Source organism: Delphinus delphis, chromosome X (genome assembly GCF_949987515.2).
Source record: "Delphinus delphis chromosome X, mDelDel1.2, whole genome shotgun sequence".
In the NCBI taxonomy this organism is placed as follows: Eukaryota; Metazoa; Chordata; class Mammalia; order Artiodactyla; family Delphinidae; genus Delphinus; species Delphinus delphis.
This window is the reverse complement of record NC_082704.1, coordinates 109019895-109028863: the sequence shown is the minus strand read 5'-3', so window position 1 is coordinate 109028863 and position 8969 is coordinate 109019895.

Genomic DNA, 8969 nt, shown 5'->3' with positions numbered 1-8969 from the left:
ATTTCCAGAATAGCTTCAGGTGTTCCCTCCCCCTCTCTCCAGCCTTTTATAAATCCTGTTTTGGCCTTCTTCAATTCAGTCTACCAACTGATTCTCTCACATGTAAGGAAACAACTTGCATACAAAAGAATTAAATATCCCTGAGTTATTCTTTGATGTAGGTAAACCATGCCAGTGGCAGCAGGACTGTACATACTCTAGAACAAGGTAGCGTTTAAGTGTTTTTGTGTCAAGCACATACCTTCTTTTTAAAAATTAAACTTGTCATTTTGAGATAAATGTAGACTCACATGCATTGTAAGAAATAATAGAGATTTCCCCTGTGCCCTTTACCTAGCTCCCCAAGTGGTGCCATCTTGCAAACCTATAGTACAATTGTATTGCTATTTTTTAAAAAAATTGTTTGTGTTTCTTTAAAATTCAGCTTTACTGAGGTATAATCGACACATAAAATTGTAAGATATTTAAAGTATATATCATGGTGATTCGATGTATGAATCCATTGTGGAAGGATTCCCTATATCTAATTAATTAACACGTTCATGACCTCACACATTTATCTTTTTTTCTATTTTTGTTGAGAATATTTAAGTTCTACTCTCTTAGTGAATTTCATTTAGAAAATACAGTGTTATCAACTATAGTCACCATGTTTTACATTCGATCCTCAGACCTTATTCATCTTATAGCTGAAAGTTTGTACCCTTTGACCTTCGGCCAACCTCTCCCTATTTCCCCCACCCTCCAGCCCCTGGCAGCCACTTTTCTATTCTCTGTTTCTATGAGTTTGATTTTTTGTTTGTTTGTTTGTTTTAGATTGCATGTATAAGTGATACCATGCGGTATCTGTCTTTCTCTTTCTGGCTTATGTCGCTTAGCATAATGCCCTCAAGGTCCATCCATGTTGTCGCAAATGGGAGGATTTCCTTCTTTTTGTATTAATTTTATAGTAAATGAAAAATTGTTTCATTGCTAAGGGGAGAAAAGAGACAAGGGGCAGCTGGGGATGAATGCAAAGTCACAGCAATGGATCTGTTTATTAATTTAAGGGGGGGTGAGAGTTGAGTAAGTTAAAATGATGACAGGAAGTAATGGGAGACAAGAGAGGAGACTGAATCCCCTAGGCCAACTCGCTGTGCTCTCCCAGGGTTTCCTGCCACTGTGGATTCAGCATATGCTCTGCTCAAATGGCAGAGAAGAGAGTGAGTATTTTATTTCATTCCTGTTTGAGGAAAGAGAGACTTCCTGATTGGGGCCCTGAAAATGGATTCTCCAAATGGACAGAAACACAGATGGCTAATACTTCTGGTATGTACCCTCACCATCTCTCTTCTCTGTCCCCCTCCCTTGACATTCAGGCTCATGGGTGAGTTCATTTAGCCACATCATGCCCAAATGGGTGACACATGGCAGACCAACTTTATGCCACTGAGCTGTTCATTACTCCCAGTTGTCTTCTAAATTATAGCTCAAATAAAGAAAAAAAAAAGAGTACAGGCCCACTTTCTGTAATTTCCTTTTCTCCTTCGTCTTCACACAGAATCTTTCATTAACTTCCTTTATCATTGTGATATAAGTGCAACCAAGGATAATGCAGCAATTTTGATCTTAATTTGCAAAGAAGACATGCTTCAGTGTTTCATTTGCTCATCTTTAGTCCTTAACGCAAGAAAACATTTTAAAAGACCATAATGAATAACTCTTTACTTTCAGATGCTACTTTAACAATTACTCATCTCTTATAGCATTTTCTTATTTACAGGCATGTAAATATCCCCTCTGGGTATACAAATGTGCTGAATAAATATTCCCTCTCATAGGAGGGTCATACTGGATAAGAGGCACTCAGGAAGCTTTATTCTGATCTATTTTTGTGGATTTATTCTACATATTCTACATTCATTTTAATGTGACAATTCCCCTGTGGTTTAAAATAGGATATGCTTATTCTTCTTAGAATTGAGGGACACTAAAATAAATTTGACTTAAATAGTTCCACCTGAAAAAAATGCACCAAGATATCCAGGGATAATGCCATAGAAACGAAATTTTGAAGCAAATCATATTACATACCTTTTTCTTCTAAAATTCAATACAGATGAAATATAGAAGACTTCAGGGCATTCAACCCTGGGCTCTGGACACACCACCCTTGCTTGATAATTAGGAGTCCAAGAACCTACCTCTCTCTCTTCACCCCTCATCCCATTTTGCTTTTCCCTAGTTCAGGCATGTGGTCACCCACAGCACTGGGGGTGGTGGGAGGTACAATGAAATTTTGGTTTGGGGGTGGTGGAGGAGAAGCATCTTAATTCACAGTATCCTGTGAACAACTCTGACATGAATTCCCAAATTAAGGCTTCGAATACCCTCTTCTTAACCATGGTCTGGCGCTTGTAGACAAATGGAAGGGAAGTAAGGAGAAAATCGATGTATCAGTTAGGACTACATTGGTCTGTACGTAATAGTAACTTTTTCTAATGTACGGAAAATCAGAATTCTAGGAGTAGCAGTACAAGATGCCACCAGGGACACAGGTTACTTTCATCTTTCTATTCTGCCATCTTTGGGCTACGGCTACCATCTCAAAGTTGCAAGATGGCTGCTCCACCAGCACATCGTGCCCACATCCCAGAGAGGAAGAAGGAGAAGGGTGAAGGGAAAGACACTGAGTTTGCCCCTTTGTAGTGTCCCCCTTTCTATCAGGAGAGCGATTGCTCTTGGGGAAGCCTCACCCATTTGACATCTGCTCACATTTCACTGGACAAAAATGGATCACATGGACACTAGCTGTAAAGGAGTCTGGGGACACAGTGCAGCCTTGAACAATAACAGGCTCCTATCAGTAGAAATCATGAATGGGTTGGTAGCCATCAGTATCAGTAGAATAAGCAGGGAGAATGGATGCACAGCCATCAGTATGTATCCTGTGAAAAAGTTAAGACAATATCTGTCTTTATGTCCACAAATTTGAAGGGGCAAAAGAACACTTGGACTCCTCCTCTACAACTCTTGGGAGACACGCAGAGCAGCATAACGCATAGCATCTAGAATTAAGCCTTTAGATTCTGGAACTTTTTTTTTTTTTTTTTGGCCATGCCGCGCAGCTTGCAGGATTTAGTTCCCCAACCAGGGATTGAACCTTGGCCCCTGGCAGTGAAAGCCCAGAATCCTAACCACTGGACCTCCAGGGAATTATTCTCTGGAACATGTGTATTTGAATGTTAGCTTTACCTGTTATCAACTATGACTTTGAATGGATCACTTTGCTTTTGTTTTGTCAAGACTACATTTCTCACGTCTACACGAGAGAGCTATTTAAAGATTAAATAGAATCATGTTTTCAAAAATCCCTTTCCTCCATTCCCCTACATTAGAAATCCCAGCACACAGACCCCCGAAGGCACACTCTCATGATTTCAAAGAGGAGAAAAAAATGATCAGCTGCCCATAAACAAGAGGAGACTTAGATAAAGCGAAGTAACTCACCCTTTAGGTCACATTTTCACGTAGTGTGAAGTCAACTACATAATGAGACACAATGAAGGGACCACAGCATCTACCCCACAGCGTCTCATCTCTGTGTGTCGCGATGCCACGAAGAACGTGTTTCGCTGAAGATGAGAAATGTGCTGAACCCCAAATGGGCCCAGCTACTCTAAAGTCCAGAACTTTCAGCAAATAATATAGACCTTCATTTCTAACAAAACTGCTTCTAACAAATATGGACATAATATAGTGCCCAACTTAAGAGAACAAACATCCCCCATCAGCTTCCATGCAGTTTTTGAGAATCACAACGAATGGAAAGAGGAATGTTGTCCAGGGAAACAAAAAAGTTAACATGAGCTCTGAAATGCCCCCAGGGCTTTGATCCCCAGCAACATGTTCTGTACTCAAATATACGGGCAACCTTACTTATCTGCTTATGTAGATATAATTTCACCATTTCTAAATTCCTTATATTTTTATATTTTAATTAAAGTAATCTTATTCTACATCACATTTCAGGAGATGGTTCGCTATGCATTTTAAGGAACAAACATTCTTTGACGGGATCATTGTTAAAAGATTAAAATAGATTGGTAATTTTGAATACTCTTAGCAAAGGCTCCCATGCCTAAGGAGTTGTGTCTCTGGGTCGTGAACTCCACAACCCCTCCACAGTAAAGAACAGTTATGCCAGAGCAGCTATTTGCTGTCAGCTATAAGCTAAACACTGTTAAGCTGCTCTAATGGAAGTGTCGTACAGTATGTGTTCCGTGTGCCTGTCACGCCAATGAGTCACACTGTGTTTAAGGGTTGGATCACACTTTAAGAGATGTATTGGTTATTTTAAATGCATCCAGGGCAGGATCTGAAAACTGTATCAAGGAGCAATGATTGAAGGAACTAGGGATGTTTAAAGTAGGGAGGCTGTAACTAATGGAAAACATGATCACTGTCTTCAGATATTTAAACGACTCTCAGACTCAAAAGAATACGGTTTTATTCTATAGGGCTTCAAAGGTCAGAAGTAAGAGCGCTGGATACAAGTTACCCAGGGAGGGCATTCGGTTCCGAGTGGGAAAGAACTGTTCCAGCAAGGAAATGAGCAGCCTCGTAAGAATTGAGTTCCTGTGCATTAAATATCTATCTGGCGCGTGGTGATCATCTGTCAGAGATATTGCATTAGGTGGGAGGATAGATTAGATTAACCTAAACATTTCTTCCAACCCTCAACTGATTCTAACACTCACAGTGCTTGGTGATTCTGACTTTCCAAATTCAGAAAGAAAATATATCTAAATCTGACATAGGAGCCACAGTGATCTTCCTTTGTTTCCAGTGTACTTTAGGCTTTGAGGATTTGGGAGGATTGTGTTGTTAGGGTTATCGTATTCTAGTGGTATAAATAAGCTCTCTTACAGAAGTACCCAGAGCCCTTTAAGAAGGGCTATTCTGTTTTGGTGAGTTTTTGGTAAGTACTCCTCTTTATCGTGTGATCCATGGACAACAAGGTCAAAGCCACAGTTCCAAAGGCATGCCTATCAAAGCACAAAGGATTTCTTCCATCTACTGTTTACTTTTCCACGCCCACTTTTCTGTCTACTATCCCGTGCTCTGAAGAGGGAGGGCACGGGGCTCCTCACCTACCAGGGTCTCCAAATCTTACCCTTTGGCGCATAGCTCCCTGTCACAGATGTACCAGCATTCCCTTCTGATCTGTAACTTGACCTACAATGGGCCAGGAAGGACTGGATGAAATAGAGGCTAGAGGCTGTCAGCTCAGAATGCAGACTGTCGCCTCACTCTCTCTTCTCCTCCAGGCTCAAAATGTTTCTGCAGAAACAGAGAGGAAACATATTCTCAGTAACATTAACATAGAATGCCAAGCATGACATGCATTATACGTGCATTTATAACACGTGAATATATGAAATCAACACAGTATAAAAGCATCAGTAACCTTGTCTCCTGCCACCAAAGAAGTGAAGGAGAGTAAAAATCCGTTAGTGGTTTGAGCCAGATCAATACTGAACTCTCAGGCAGGAAACTGTGGTGCTCTCACAAAGAAAGCTCCTCAGACATCGCCCGCACCAGACGTGGAGCCAGACATCCTGACAGAGGCTAACATAATGGCTCATAAGCGGCGAGCGGCTCCTTAAATTGCAGCCTAAATTCTCCCACAGTATCTACAACTCAAAAGTCTCCTTGCAAAGGAAGCCCAAGATGAAAGAGCACTAAATATTTCCAAACAAGTTTTAAATCTCCTGGTTTGGGTGAATTACATCCCAGGGAACTAAGAGAGCATGCAAATGAGGTGACAGAATCATTATTTCTTTGTGGGAACTGGCAATATAAAAAGTCACAGAAAACTGAGACAGGGAAGTAGAATTCCCATTTTCAAAGGGGGGAAGAAGACAGCTTTCACATAGTATGGCTGGGTGAACTTGATCTTGATTTTCAGAAACGTTCTAGAACATATTAAAAGAATAATTTACATGTACTTAGAAAATGATGTAGCAGTCTCTAGGACCCAGCAGGGGTTCATGAAAAATGAGACTAATTTTTTCTTTAATCAAATTATTAGATGATTATGATAATCCAGGGAATGCAATAAGCAATATTATTTTTTAAAGGATCATCTTTTTTTTTTTTTGTCTGTGCTGCGGGGCTTGTGGGATCTTAGTTCCCCAACCAGGGACTGAACAGGGGCCCTCAGCAGTGAGAGTGCGGAGTCCTAACCACTGGAAAGCCCGGGAATTCCCAGGATCATCTTTATTGAGGTGTAATTTACAACGAATAAACTGCACCCATTTAAAGTGTGTAGTCTGATGAATTTTGACAAATGTGTACACCCATGTAGCCATCACCATGATCAAGATACAGAACATTCCATCACCCCCAAAAGTTCCTCTGTGTCCCTTTGCAGTCAAACCCCTTCTAATTCCTGGTGCCAGGCAAACACTAATCTGCTTTTTGTTACTGTAGATTAGTTTCAATTTTCTAGAATTTTATATAAATGTAAACATATAGTATATAAATTTTTGTGTCAGGCTTCTGTCACTCACTGCATTGTTTTTGAAATGTATCTATGCTGTTGGATGTTACTTTTATTGCAAGTCATATTCCATTGTGTAGCTATACCACATTTTGTTTATCTATTCACCTGTCGATGAACATTTGGGGTTTTCATTTTGAGGTATTATGAATAAAGCTGTATGAACATTCATGTACAAATTTTGTATGGATGTATGTTTTAATTTCTCTTAGTAAGCAATGATCTCAACGTCAGAGACATTTGACAGGTCTTATATGCAACCGTGAACAAGATGGAGATGTGTGAGCCAAGTGCAAGAATTGTATATACAATATATATACACAAAATATATATCACATAATAAAGTAACTTTGTCAATGACTATACTTAGCAAGTGTTAATTAATGGATCAATGCCAGCATGACAAGTGGTTCCTGTTATGGCACGGGACTCAGTCCTTAGTGTTCTTATATCTGGTATTCTTATCATGACTTGCAGAGCCAGGATCATCATATTTATGTATCAGTGAACCTAGAAAGATTAGCTAATCAATAGCAGATTCAGGATCCAAAAAAATCTTCTAATAATTAAGTAATGATTTTAAACAACTAAAATCAAATTTGACAGGGAAAAGTAGGAGGTATCAGGTATGAGTACCAAGAAACAACTGTTCAAGTTCAGGGTGAAGGGAATATGACTCAGGAGCATATGTGTAAAAAACCTCAAATTTTCAGTGGCTAACAGCTTCAATGTCAGTTGACAGTCACACCACCAAAGAAACCAAGTTGATTTGGTACTACATTAGTAAGTGTAATATCTGAATGAAAAAAGTAGTATTTATTCTATACCCTGTTTTTGTCAGAGCATATGTAGAGTATTGGGCAGAATTCTGAAACAACACAAACTGAGGTACATACAGAGAAAAGGGGCCAAGATGATAGTTATTCAGGACTGTGTTGTATAAAGACAGGTTGAAAGAACTGAAGATTTATTTTTGTCTTGGTTAAAAGGACTTACGGTGGGGGGAGGGTATGGTTATAACAGTCTTTAAAAATCTGAAGAACTGGGACTTTGCTGGTGGTCCAGTGGCTAAGACTCCGTTCTCCCAATGCAGGGGACCAGGGTTCGAGCCCTGGTCAGGGAACTAGATCCCATATGCCACAAGGAAGGTCCCACACGCTGCAACGAAAGATCCTGCATGCTGCAACTAAGACTCGGTACAGCCAAATAAATAAATAAGTATTTTTTTTTTTAAAAATCTGAAGAACCATTCTGTGTAAAAGGAATCAGACTCATTGTATGGTTCTGAGGGCTAGAAACATGGTTTGGGAGAAGCTAAACCATGTCTTCTTCTATTCCATAGAAGACGTACGGAATAACACTCCAACTATTAGACTGGTTCAAAGATAAATGTGTTTTCCTCAGGAGGTACTAAATTACTGGTCACTGGAGGTATTCAAATACGAATCCACTGACCTGGAATGTTGCCTCACCTGTATAAAGGGCATAATGATGCTAGTATAAGTGGACCAAAGATAATGTGAGTAAACATGCCTCTATTAAAATAGTTGTCATATTTTATTAGACTTATTGGTTGACATGTCTGTCTCACTTAGCTAAAGAATTCCCCAAATCAAGGACCACAGGCAATTCACCTATTTTCTGCAGCATCAACTATTCTATCTAGCTCACGAAGGCGTTCAATAAAGGTTTCTTTGAATGGGGGAATGAATGACTGGAGGTAGCATATGTAAGAGTACTTTAGAAATGAAGAAAGCACAATATCAATGTTGCACGATTAATGATTAATAATTAATTTCTTCCTAAATTGCCTGTCAGTGCAGGTTATCTATATTCATAATCATAACAAAAATTTATCCTTGCCATATGGCTTTACTGGTGAGTTCTTTCTACGCAGCAAGAAACACATCATTTTCATGCTATATAAACAGTTCATGAACAGAAAAAAAAGATGAGAACCTTTCCCATCCATTTTTATTACTAAACTTATTTTATGAAAACAAAAATTATAGTCTAATCTCAGTATGAATGTAATGCAATAAAATAATACAGCAGCAAATCAAATCTAATAGCATATTAAAAGAATAACTCACCAAGTAACATTATCCCAGGGATATAAGGATAATATAATATTAGCAAATATATTAATATAATGCATCATATCAGGATGACAAACAAGAAAAATCACATGATTACTGTAATAGATGTTGAAAAGGGAGTTGATAATTCAATAGCCACCTCTGATTTAAAAAATAGCTTTAAAAAAGAAAGAAAAACTAGCATAGCATTAATAATAATATTAATCTCAGTATAGCAGTAAATGCCTAATTAATTGTGATACACCAAAAGAATTATTATTTAACATTGTTTTAGAAGTTCTGGAAAACCAAAACAAGACAAAAGCAAAAACCCCAAACAGCAAAAA